At 32.0% G+C, this 13,428-nt stretch overlaps 1 protein-coding gene across 3 annotated transcripts in view; it reads left to right on the top strand.

Annotated features, from left to right (window-relative positions):
* Positions 1-13,428, top strand: part of Prosap (SH3 and multiple ankyrin repeat domains prosap) — a 382,041-nt gene that overhangs the window by 206,961 nt on the left and 161,652 nt on the right. For all 3 annotated transcript variants that reach the window (XM_072521080.1, XM_072521079.1, XM_072521081.1), the window contains exon 2: positions 4,270-4,345. The gene's annotated coding sequence lies outside the window, so the exon portion shown is untranslated. The remainder of the gene's footprint in view (positions 1-4,269; positions 4,346-13,428) is intronic.

Below are 13,428 nucleotides of genomic sequence, written 5' to 3'. Positions count from 1 at the left end.
CGCTGTCATATTCAAATTAACTAGTATAAACCTGTCAAGTAATCCTTAAACAATTAATTATTAAGGCCTAATTGTTAAAAATGGTGTTAAGTACAGAGGAGAAAGTGTTTCTTGTGGAGCATTATTTTCGCTCATGCGGAATCGGCCGACGTAATAGTGCAAGTCCGCAATACGTTTGTGATCAGTTAACAATTAACGGGCGTCCCAGGACAGTTAACAACAACGATAATCATGAACGTGTTTTTAGCGAATCTTGGAAAATCCGAAAGCCAGCCAGACAAAAAGCGCGTTGCATCTTGGCTTAAAACGAACTTCCTTGCAAAGAATCGTGAAATAGCTGGATTCATTTTCGTATGTGATTCAGGTACATCAATAATTACAACCCAGGGATGATCACAGTAGAGTGGAATATTGTGCCAGAATTCTTGTATTACAGTATGAAAATCTTGAATTTTTGAAAAATGTATGGTTTTCAGACGAAGCACATTTTAATTTGTCAGGCCATGTATATCGTCGCACAAATCGATTTATGGGCTTTGCCAGACCAGATGAAGTTCAAGAAGTTCCTTTACATAGCGCAAAAGTGAGTGTCTGGTGTGCAGTTTCGTGACACGGAATCATTGGTCTATACTTTATCGAAGAAAATGGCAGGCAAGTCACACTTAATATAACAGAGGTACATACAAATTTTAACACGCTTTATCCCTGATCTACGCCAATTTTGTCGTGCACGTAATTTGGTATTTCGAGAACAATTTTTCCAGCAGGATGTGACAACTTGTCACACTGCTGTCGCAGTTCGTCAATTTTATCATGGACATTTTCCAAACAAATTCATTTCACGATTTACTGACTTTCCCTGTCCTGCACATCCCTCCAGACGCATACATTTGGGGCATGTCTAAAACTGCCGTTTTTAAACGGGCACCACAAACCATAAATGAGTTAAACGATGCCGTTAGAGTCTTCTTCGCGGACTTGAGACAACTTTTATTCCATAACATTACGAGAAATCTGGAATATCTGTATGAAGTCTGTCTTAAGAGAGGAGAAGCTTATTTGGAACATGTTATAAAGTGTCAATAATATGTATTTTTTAAAACAATAAAATAATTACAAGTTTAGTACTGTTTATTTTGGGCTACACTGTAATAAGTGCCTAGACTCTACTTAAGTCCTTTCTACGTTCGAAAGATCGCTTGCGTTATTGACGTGACAGTCCGCTACCTCTGCTTATGATTGTAGCTGGTCAGCCAAAAATTTTGCCAGTGGTTACCTGGTAACCCTGTCTTATGTACTTTGGGTAAACTGTAAAGTTTCGGGTATACTGACGAGTTTTTGGAGGAATGAGCTAGAACTGTTGTTCTTTCTTAATAGTTGACGCTTGCATTTTGGCTTTTGTTGTTGCAGTTCGATTGCAGTACGATGATTAAATTGTTATTTTTTGTAACGTTTGTCAGATTTTATTTTTCTCGTATATTAAGTTCGTTTACATGGACATAAATTATACCATCGGTCAAGAATCCCGACAACAATTACTTTTTAAAATTTTTTTTTAGCTTAGGATACTAACACTTAGTCAACCTTGACTTGTAATCTGTTGCCAGATGTATGTTATAAAATCAGCCAAGTTTTAATTTTTTACTTTCAGAAGTGCTCTCAACTCATCAATAGTACAATGTCTAGAAAAATTTTTGTCAGTCCGTAGTTTTAAATTCGATTGACTACTAGCTGATCTGGCGAACTTCTTACCGCCTTAAAACTAAACAATGTATGAAAGTTTAATAAGCTACTCTTTCCAGTCTATTAACTAAGAGAAATTTTTGACAAATGACTATTTTATTTTATTATATTTTATTTTAATTTATTTTATTCTATGTTATTCCATTTTATTATATTTTATTCTATAATATTCGACTTTATTCTATTTTATTCTATTTTATTCGACTTTATTTCATTTTATTTTAATTTATTTTATTTTATTTTATTTTACTCTATTTTTATTCCACTTCATTCCATTTTATTCTAATTTATTTCATTTAATTTTAATTTAATTTAATTTTATTTCATTTTTTTTTTTTTTAAATTTCACTTTTAATTTTGTTATCATCATAAGTGGCTCCACAACCCGTTGTAGATCTTGGCCTGCTCACAAAGAAGTCGCCACTTCTGTCGATTCCTGGCAACTTCCCTCCATCTTCTAACCCTTAGAATCTGTAGGTCTTCTTCCACATCATCAATCAATCTCATTCGTGGTCGTCCTCTGCTTATTGTGCCCTCTGGTTTTGAAAATGTTAATCTCTTCGTGTATTCGTGATCTAACATCCTAGCAATGTGTCCAGCCCATCTAAGTCTCTGCACTTTAACGAATTTCGCAATATCTGGATCGGTGTATAACTGATATAGTTCAAAGTTGTATCTTCGATGCTATGGCCCATTTTTATTTACGGCCCCAAAAATCTTTATAAGAATTTTTCTCTCAAAAATACCAAGAAGTCTTTGATCATTTTGAGATAAGATCCACGTTTTAGCCCCATATATCAAAACCGGTCTTATTAGGGACCTGTATATATTAAGCTTTACTGCACGTTTTATATTTTTATATTTTAAATGTTTTTGGAGGCCGTGAACAGTTCTGTTTGCTGAAGTTAAATGTGTCGATAGCAATTAAACGCAACCATTTTCGTATAGTTCTGTTTGCTATTGCTATGCGTCTTTTTTATTTCGTCGCTTGTCGTGTTTGTTGAGTTTACTAGCGATCCAAGATATGTAAATTGTTTGACTTGCTTAAAGATATGGCTGTTAATTTAAATTCTCTGTTGGATATTTCGAGGATTTTTAGAAACCAACATATATTTAGTTGTTTCCTCGTTTACCACAAGTCCTAATTGACTTGCTGCGTCCGCAAGCCTTGTAAAACACTGCATCATGTCTCTCATACTTCTGCCTACTATAACTATATCGTCAGCGAATGCGAGAATTTGCGTCGATCTATTAAAAATAGTTCCATTCATTCTAATATTTAATTGTCTGATTGCCTTTTCCAAGGCAATATTAAAGAGCAGACACGCCAACGCGTCCCCCTGTCTTAGACCATTATTAATGTCAAAGAACGTAGAGTTTTCTGATTTAATTCTAACGCATGAGCTTACGTTTTGCATTGTTAGTTGGGTCAACTTAACTAACTTAAGTGGGATCCCAAAGTCTATCATTGCATTATATAATGCAGTTCTTTTCACACTGTCATAGGCTGCTTTGAAGAGATGGTGTGTTTCTATGTTATATTCTAGTGACTATTTTACTTTATTTTAATAAACCCTTTTTGACTTACCGCCGAACTTAAATCTACCTAACAATATAATATATGTTCTTAAGTCTCTCTTTAAGAAGGGATAATATTTCAACGTTGTTGTTGGTAATCATTCAGCTCTTTGCGTTGCGTTTTTTCTCGTGAAATAAAGTCGTTGTCTATTCACTAGGTAAACATCTAAATTAACTACTGTTTGATAACGTTTGTTATCATTTTCATGGAAAATGAAAAGATTCTCCAAACTGCTTCATTGACATAATATATTCCCATCTGATATGCTATCAGATGGGATCAGTTATGTCGTTATGTCAATCTATCAATACTGACATTTATTTTGCTAATTATAGCTTTCTATGTTGATCATAGTATCGCGACGTCTATTAGTTATATTGCTATTTAAAATGACAGAAAAACTGTTTTTTACGTCTTTTCGTACAATTTCTTGAAATCTATCTTTTACAATAAATCTTCGACAGATAATAACAAATACAACAAAAAAAGAATTCTCTAATTCGGTGCAGTCGTTCTGAATTTATGCGCGTACAAACATTTCAGAGATTAATTTTTATTTATACAGATTAGTTCATAGTGTTCTAGAGTAATATTCAATTTTATCAAACCTTAAATGTTTTGAACATCAACATTGAAAGACAACTTCACAGGAGACACATCAAAAATCAGTCATGCCTACACAAAAAGAAGAAGAAAAAGGAGGTCCAAGATAATAACCAATAAGATAAGTCTTTGAAATAGTGTAAAAATTATTATTAGTAATAATAATAAAGTGGGAGAAAAATATGCTTATATTTTCTACTTATCGATTCCTTTACCTAGTTCATTTTTATTGTATTAACTTTATTTATGTAAAGAATACAAAACACAGACCTTAAAAAATAAAATCAATTTTCTAGTTAAGGGTATATTAGCATTTCTTTATTTTATTTATTTTTTTTTTTCAGTTAATTGAAGTATTCAAACGCCCTCATGAATGTCACCTGAAGAATTATTGCAGGTTCTTCTTCTCCAAGCTTTATAGTAAGTATCGATAAATCATTCCGCATGGTCACTAACTTTAGATGAACAATTATTCACTGGCGTACGTCTATTTAAATCTATTTATAATAATAATTTATTATTAGTATTGTTGTAAGTTTTTAAAAAAATATATAAAGTTTTATTATAGAAATAGTGTTATAAATACTTTGATAGAAGAAATTCAATGGAAACACTTTTTTAATTTATGCTATTTTGTAAAATATCTGTCGATTACAGTATGTCGGTATTCAGAACAATTTAGAAAGGTTTATTTGTTGTTTTTGCTTTCATCATTATTATAATCATTATTCGTTTTACAGGATCTTTCACAGGATCAATTTTCCTAATTAGATTTCTTATACATTTTGTTTTCCGTTATATCATCATCTTTAAATAATCCTTCTATACTTTATTATCTAAGCAAAAATCCTTGGCGTAGTGGTTTATTATACTCATATAGAGTAAACCGAAATAAAAGAAAGACAGCTAATATTTATTTTACGTATAGTGCCTCTATATATTCGCCTATACCTATTTCATCCTACCAGGATTCATCAGAGCGTCTGGTACAGAAGCTCTAAAAGTAAAATCAAATCTTTTCTGGCAAAAGAAGCAACAATAAAATGGCTTCAATATGTACGCCATAGATTTCTTTAGATTCCCCATACTTCTCTTACACCTTTTAGCATCGTCTGTTTTGCCTTGCAAATTTATAGAAGGCACAGATTAAAGCCAAAAACTGAATTTTTGGTTTCGTCAATGGAAATCTTTGCATTTCTACTATGGTGATTTACTAAAAAGAAACTTTCTAGATATAGAAGGCGCATTTAAAAATGCAGTACCAAATATATTTTATGATGCAGCAGCATCAACAGGGATATTTTTTACCACAAGCAACTAGATCAAAGCAGTGTTGGAAAATAGGCTGATTTCAAAAGACCTGCAAGAAGAGAAGATTGTGACCAAAACAGCTAGTGGTGCCCAAAGCAGGAGTGCTTTTTCTCCTCCAGTGGTCGCTCCTGATGTTTGATCTGATCTTGCTTCTTGACACAAAAATAATAGAAGAGCAGGTCTTTGCAAATGGTCTAGTAATATGGTAATAGAAAAATACGGCAATGATCTATCTAGCACCCTACCTGATAAAAGAAGTGTTTAAACTGTTTTTCCTAATTTAGTGAAAGTATAAAATTTTGTTCTATCCATAAATTTATAACTCAATTTCATGTCGTTCCAACTTTAAGAGTAAACAGATTCGGCTCAAACATTTGTTCTTTTTTTTTATTCTCAATCGAAATTTTATCTGTTTCCGATATTACCTCTCTTGTCATGCCTTGTTCCGTTTTTTGTGTTAGTATTATTACTAGGTCAATTGCAAAAGCCAATTACCTTAGACTGTGGATTCTGTTGTTTCGTGTCAAAATTCTTTTTAACTTCAAATTTTTCAGATTCTCGTCGCACCTTTCTCGTGATGTTTTGTTTACTTCTTTGTGTGTGTTATTATTATTACTAGATGATCCGCGAAAGTAAGTTATCTTACATAGTGGATTCTATTGTTTCATTAGTTGTTTTACTTCAAATTTTACTAAAAATATACGATTTTTTTCTATCTATAGGTATTTGTACTTTTGGATTATGTCCTCTAGTACCTATTCCTTATTGTATTATTGCCTGAAGCATTTGTGTTATTTATTGTGTTTTTCAAAGTTTATTAAAGAAAAAAATCACCGATATCCAACAACGGTTGTAAAAATAAAGGGAGTAAACCATATTGTATAGATTATATCAATTAATACTATGTTGACCAAGGTGGAAAATTACGCAAGGAGTAGGAATTTCGTTAGTATTTATGCAAGTGTAATTGTTTTGCCAGAATAGGACAAGAAAATTTTAAGCAAGACTGTAAAAAATTATATTCTGTTAATTTTCATGATATGCAACGAGCATTATTAGTTAAAATGGTTAAAGAAGTAGAAATCAAACGAAGGAAGTTGATACCCAAACTTAAACAGGGGTAGCAGAATTTAACACGTTTGTCATGTGGTGGTGTGCAATAAATTTTTGTGTGCAAGTCTTTTAGTACTATCGGTTAAAAACCATAATTTTTAAAATTTTTAAGAGTGTGCAGACCTTTGTGAGAATTTCTCACATCGAGCGAGTTCTTACGTTAACATATAGCTTGTAGGGTCAAAGAAAATTCTGATAAGTAAATGTAAGTTTTTTGATATACAGTATGTTTTATTATTGTTAGAATATAATTTAAAATAGTACACAATTAGTAGAGGACGAATGCTTATAGACGTAGGGTAAATTCGATATGAAGATATTCAAAGAGAAAAGATGATGGCTGACATACCGTGGAACTGCCAAGAACAAGGCCCAAATCAAGAAATGATGGAAGATGACGGACGAGTAGACATCGAAAATATGGCTCCCAGTGAATACAGTGAACATAATACGGACTCCGAACAATCCGATGAAGGCGTTTCATAATGAAGTTGACGATAATTGTGCCTATGCGTCTCGACACAATTTTCCTGGTAAAAACAGAAAAATTTACTGGATGGCTTATTCTCCACGACCAAATGTACGAATGCCTAGAAAGAATAATTTTAGTCATATTCCCGAAGTAAAAAATGTTGCAAAAAATACAAATGCTTCGGAAACTTGCTGATGATTATATATTACACAAGCAATGATGGAGAAAATGGTATATTACACAAATATTTATATAGCCATAATACGAGACAATTAATACCAGAGAAAGAGATTGCAAAGAAAATGAATACTACAGAGATATATGCTTTTATTGGCCTATTATACATGGCTGGAGTACGGAAGGCTCAATATCTAAATACTAAGAAACTTTGGAAGAATTCGATATTTTCACCTGCTTGTTTTATACTAACGATGTCACGAAAACGCTTTTATTTTTTAGAACGGATACTAAGATTTGACAATGTTAATTAGACAAACATTGAATCATTTCGTGTCCAGATGTAAAGAAAATTACCAAGTTGGAGAATATTGTACGGTGGATGAAATGTTAAAAAGTTTTAAAGGACGTTGCAATTTCGGCAATATATTGAACAAACCTGCCAAATATGGCATTAAAACACATGCCTCAGTAGATTCGAGAATGTTTTATACCTGCAATATGAAAACATATGCAGGGAAAAAGCAGTGATGTTGTCTATATATTAATTCGGTGATTACATGGATACTTAGTCTGGTGAACAGCTAAAACCTGAGATTGTTATGTTCTACAATCTAAAAAAAGGAGGATTCGATGTGGTTGACGAATTAAATCAAAGTATCCTGTTTCCAGATTTTGTTGCCGCTAACCACTTGATATTTTTTTACGGATTTGGACGTTGCTGCTATTAATTAAAATATAGTATGTAAAACTTATACTGGAGTTATTGAAGAACGTAAAATTTATCTGAATAATCGGACCAAAGCTTTAATTAATTCGCTGTTCGTTTATCGCTCATCGATCAGGTTTTTGCCAATTAATATACGAAGCATGTTAAGTGAATATTTAAATATGCCCTGGATTGAACAAAATAGAAAAAAACCTCCAGAATTTTTTGTACTTTGTTTAATAAGGAAGATCAGAAAGTAAAAAAAAACGCCTAACTTTTTAGACACAAAGGTTAATGATGATGTAAAGCTTGTTTAGAACCAAAGAACATAACCTAGAGTCTGGCTTAGAGCCCGTTCTTCCTTTTGTGCAAATGTTTGTCCGTTTTTAATCCTTAATATTTAATTTTTTTTCTATTCCTTTTTAGTCTTTTCTTGTGTACTTCCTACTACGAGTATGGAAGCACTGGTGTTGCTCTCCCCTTTATATATATATATATATATATATATATATATATATATATATATATATATATATATATATATATATATATATATATATATATATATATATATATATATATATATTTCATCATTATTAAATGTGCACGTAACTTTTTTTACAAAAAAATGATTTTGTAAATTAAAAAATACCTAAAAAAATTTTTATCTACGCCACTGCCTTCCGCAAAATCTTTACAGATCTGAACACAATCCGTTTAGCTTATAAATAATAAAAGTCCATATCTGTTAATATCTGGATCTCGCTATCGCAATAAAAAATAATCTTTCTTGTGAGACTTTTCGCCTACTAAAACGGAAAGTGGAAGGCCCACGCACATTGTAAACAGATACTTTTGTATATGTCGAGCTGAGAGAACGACTTACGTTTCTGTAGTTATTAAATTTCTTTTTTATATTATTTACATATACAGGGTGGCAATTTGGAAACTTCTCACCTTATTATCTTAATTCCAATAAATAAAGGGAAAAATTGGAAAGGCAGGACCATTTTGTTTTGAGTGGAGAACAATTAAAGAACTACTTAGAAATTTCCTGCAATGAGATTAATGGTTGTAAGGTTATTTAATATTATATAAAAGTTTATATATTATATATATTGGTAAGGTCTATTTTGGTTAAAGGATTACTTGGTACCGTTCCACTCTTTGAATACCAAGACATCCACTTTCCATCTATGAACTACTCCTGCTCTGAACTATAAGTATAAAAATATACCTATTTCTTTCAATCACATTATATTTGCTAGTTTATTGGCATATTGTTGCCTCTAGGGAAGATTTTCAGGCCATCTCTAGTCATTGTCATTTGCCGATACTTCTTCTACCACTTGGTGATTTGTCCCTTTCTATTTTAATGACTGTTATATCCGTCATTCTACTGATGTGATTGTTCCAATCTTTTTTTCTGTTTCGTGTCCACAAATTTATACCCAGTATATTACATTTTGTTCTGATCTCGTCACTACTTATTCGGTCTTTCAGTGTGTTTTTTGTAACTCTTATTCTAAGTATTCTCATTTTTGCAGTTTCCAGCATTCACTGTGCTTTTACTGTGTCGAGTCTTATTTCTGATGCATACGTTCTTATTGGTCTTATACTGGCCTTACGGATTTTTGATATCTCACAATTAATGTGTCGGTTTAACGATATACTCATCATCATCATCATTCAATCTTCGCTTATCCACTGCTGGACATAGATCTCCCTTATAATTTTCCATCTATTTCGATCTTGTGCCTCTTGCATCCAATTCCTATGACAACGTTTTAGATCGTCAGTCCAACGTGTTGGTGGACGACCTCTACTTCGGTAGGCATCATCTCTTGGTCTCCATTCCAGTATCCGCTTTGTCCATCTATTGTCTGTCATTCGAGCCACGTGACCTGCCCAGTTCCATTTTAGTGTTGCTACTCTCTCTACTGCATCAGCCACTCCTGTTCTTTGTCGTAGCTGGCGATTTGGGATCTTGTCTCGTAGTGAAACGCCCAACATAGCACGCTCCATCGCCCTTTGACACACACGGATCTTTTGAACGATATACTATTATTAAGATATTCTGCTCAACTATTCGCTCTTTGTACTTGATCTCTTACTTCTTTTTCAACGTGCCCACAGCTGGACAGTGTAATCTCTAGGTACTTTATTTCCATTACTTGTTCAATTGAGTTGAAATCTTTATGTTAAATTCTTTTACTCTTGAATTAAATCGGTGAACTAGTCTTTGAAGGCTACCTTAATTCTGGGATATCAATATTGCATCGTCTGGGTAACAGAGAATTTTAATTTTATTCTTCCTTCTTCCTTTATTGACGCTCTTTATGACTTTATCCATGATATGCTATTGAAAAGAGTAGGGCTTAGGAATCCCTTTGTCTTATTACATGCCCATATCTATAGGCACCTGAGCCAATTAATTATAACGTAATTACCGTAAAAATAATATACACAATCAAAAATAAAACATATACACTATTATTCAAATGTATATATTAAAAATTATTCAAAATGTTGTTCATTTTAATTTAAGATATTCCTAAAAAATTAAGTGTAATGGATTTAATTACGGTAACCTTGTACGCTATTTAATTGCTTATTTCGCACCGTCCTGCTAGATTTGTGAAAGATGCTCCTGTAAGACTCAATGTTATTTAGCATAATGGAATCAGCTTGCTTAGGATGGACAAGACTGAGGATATTCAAGAAATCCTTGATTTGAAATTACAAAGTTAACGGCCCAACAATATTGTTATTTTTTATTCGTGCCATATTTTTATCGCATCTGAAATTTGTGACGTCAAGTTTTAAAATACATTACGAAAAATTAATAACTTAAGAGCACCAGGAAAAAATATAATTACAAACGAATAAATAAAATATGGAAAATCACGCCTATCAAAGAAAATAGCAAAAAATTTCAACAAAATAACTCGGGAAGACGAAGTAATTCGACAGTGAAAAATAAGCATTAATATCAAACAAAAAAATTTAGTTATTCACAGAGAAGGATCAATGCTTGACACAACATCGAAAGTCTTTACGAAAATAATAGACCTAAACACAAAAACAGAACAGCTGAGATGAAGACACTATGGTCTATGTGCGAAAAACTAAACAGGGTCGAGTAAGAAAGGGAAATGTGGCTATGATGTAGTAAGATAGGGACGAGAATGAAGAAGACATTGGAATGAACATGTCACGGGAACAATAGAAAACATGTCACGGGAACAATAGAAAATAGAATTGCCAAAATTGTAAGAGGTGAGAAACTAAACAGAAGAAGGCTCCCAGGAAGACCACCAAGAAGATAACACGACAGCTGATCTTCAGGATCATAAATAAGACTAACTTAACTATTACCCAGTAAACACAGGTCATAAAATTAACGTACGAAAGAGAAGAAGAAGAAGACTTTTTATACATTCTATGTTTCTATTTTTTACATTTCTCACTTTTATAATCAAAAAGTGAGGTTTAATATTTTATATATTTTCTCATATAAATCTCTATCTCATATAAATATTTCTATTTTGAATAGTAATTCATTTTAAGATAACGTTTGTTTTTTTTTTTTCGATAAATGTGCATAAATGTTCCAAATCTACCGCAACACACCTTTAAAAATAATCAGTGTAACTTACCGAAAGCTAAGAAAAGGTCAGGTGATAGAATTTTTATAGTTATATGGCATAACATATAAATTTGCGAGATGGGAGAAGATAAAATCGCATTAATAACTCTATATATTGTGTATGTAAAAGATTAAATCTTTTAGCAAAAGCTACTATCGCTTTGTTAAATTGAATGGCAAATATATGGCATAGGAGGACAAATTCGTTAAACTTCCCGTGCTTTAATCGGTATCAATATTGTTATGACTCATTTTAGCATCCCTGCTTTATCAGACACTCGGGCTGATACAAAGTGAAACTCGGAAAGTTCAACGGATGATTATAAACCTAGAGCTAAGATTAATACTATTATAAAAATTAATATTAAACTCACCAATCTTTCGGGTTGAACCGCGTTGATTTCCATTGCGCCTAGCTTTCGACATCCTCTCTGATGTCTTCTTCAGGGTATCCGAGGTCACAGTCTCCCGAGTCCTAAGACACTACTACACGGGACACTACTACTACCTCGGATATAAGGATACAACACTATGTCCATTTTCATAACTTTACAAGAGAGCCGTCTTAAACTTTTTCTCCCCAAAAAGTATTATTACTGCAGCTATTTATTGAGATATTGAAACATTTTAATAGAACATTCTATCTATTGTTATTTACATAATGCATTTGTTATAATTAAAAAACTTTTTTCTGTGTTTTTTAACCATTTTAATGGCCGTGGTGTTGTATCCCTCTAATAAAGTTATTGTAGTGTAAGACTTAGTTTGGGGTATTCAATAAAAACTACAATACTATTTGACTTACAAAATTTATTTAACCATACAATTCACCTTTACAAATACAAATAATACATCTATGTGTTTATCCAAAATGGTATTTTACGTACAAACCCCTCAGTCATCCTCCAGTAAATTTCCTTCTGGATAGTCACTATTAGTATTACTAGTATGCTTTAAGTTTTTAAAAAAATCATGGCAAAATTTAGAAACAGATGGCAGTAATGGCAATAGATCATTATACTTTTGTTGTGATACTAGTTGCAAATATTTTGGCAATGTAAGATGTCTGCTTCGAAACCTAACAATGTCAATCTCCTGCTTTTCATCATGAAAATTACTTTTCAAAAACAGAGTTCCCATGCTGTTTTGTTTTATTGTTGTTTGTTAATGTCTCTTTTTATATTAATCAAAGGCGGATTTTGAGATGTTTTAACATCATACAAAGACCTAAAATTTTTAAAATATTCTCGTTTCATATTATGTAGAGTATATTTAATTGAGGTTTGTCTGACTAATTGCTGCCAGTCCCAGGGCGTTTATTTTATTTCGGATTTTAAGTTTTTTTCTCTTTCGCTCTATCAGCGCATGGACAGTGTACGCCTCCATGTGGGTGTGATCCTTTACTAGAAACTTCTGAGTGATAATGATTCATTAAATGATCCACCTATTTCAAAAAATGAGTCAACTTACAGCAGGTAATTGGTTATTTACTTGACCAATTACCTCCTGAGATCGTCTATAATGCTTTCTATATGTTTTGTTGTCAACTAATTAAATCCAAGTGTGATTCATTGGAAGTATTTGGTTCAAAGAATATTTTGAAGGTTGGACGTTTAAAAATATTGCTTTTTGTGATTAGTCGATAACAAACTTGTCTTTAAAATGTATAAACTAGGTAAAAAAGGAAAATAGAAAAAGTTGTTTTATGATTTGTTAATAGGAATTTCCATTCTGTTGTAAATAATTTTGTTTTTATTAATTTCGTTACAGATATTTATTAGAGATTTAATTTGTCAGTTACATATACATAGAAGTTTGTAGTTTGTTTTTCTTGAAATTTCGAATCCTTCTAGCTGTGTTTTTTTCTTAATTAAAAAAGTTGTTTATGTTAGTAAAGTATAACCATATCAAACATAAATAACATTGGATTGTGAGTACTTGTGTGTACTTAGCTAGTATAGTTATATGGCAACTCTATTTTATTGAATTATTTTTATTATAAACATTTTGGTTACTCATTTTCATTTATTGAAAAAACAAATCCTGAAGATATTGATGAAAATCGATCTGAT

This window comes from Diabrotica undecimpunctata, chromosome 1 (genome assembly GCF_040954645.1).
Source record: "Diabrotica undecimpunctata isolate CICGRU chromosome 1, icDiaUnde3, whole genome shotgun sequence".
In the NCBI taxonomy this organism is placed as follows: Eukaryota; Metazoa; Arthropoda; class Insecta; order Coleoptera; family Chrysomelidae; genus Diabrotica; species Diabrotica undecimpunctata.
This window is presented reverse-complemented; position numbering and strand designations above follow the sequence as displayed.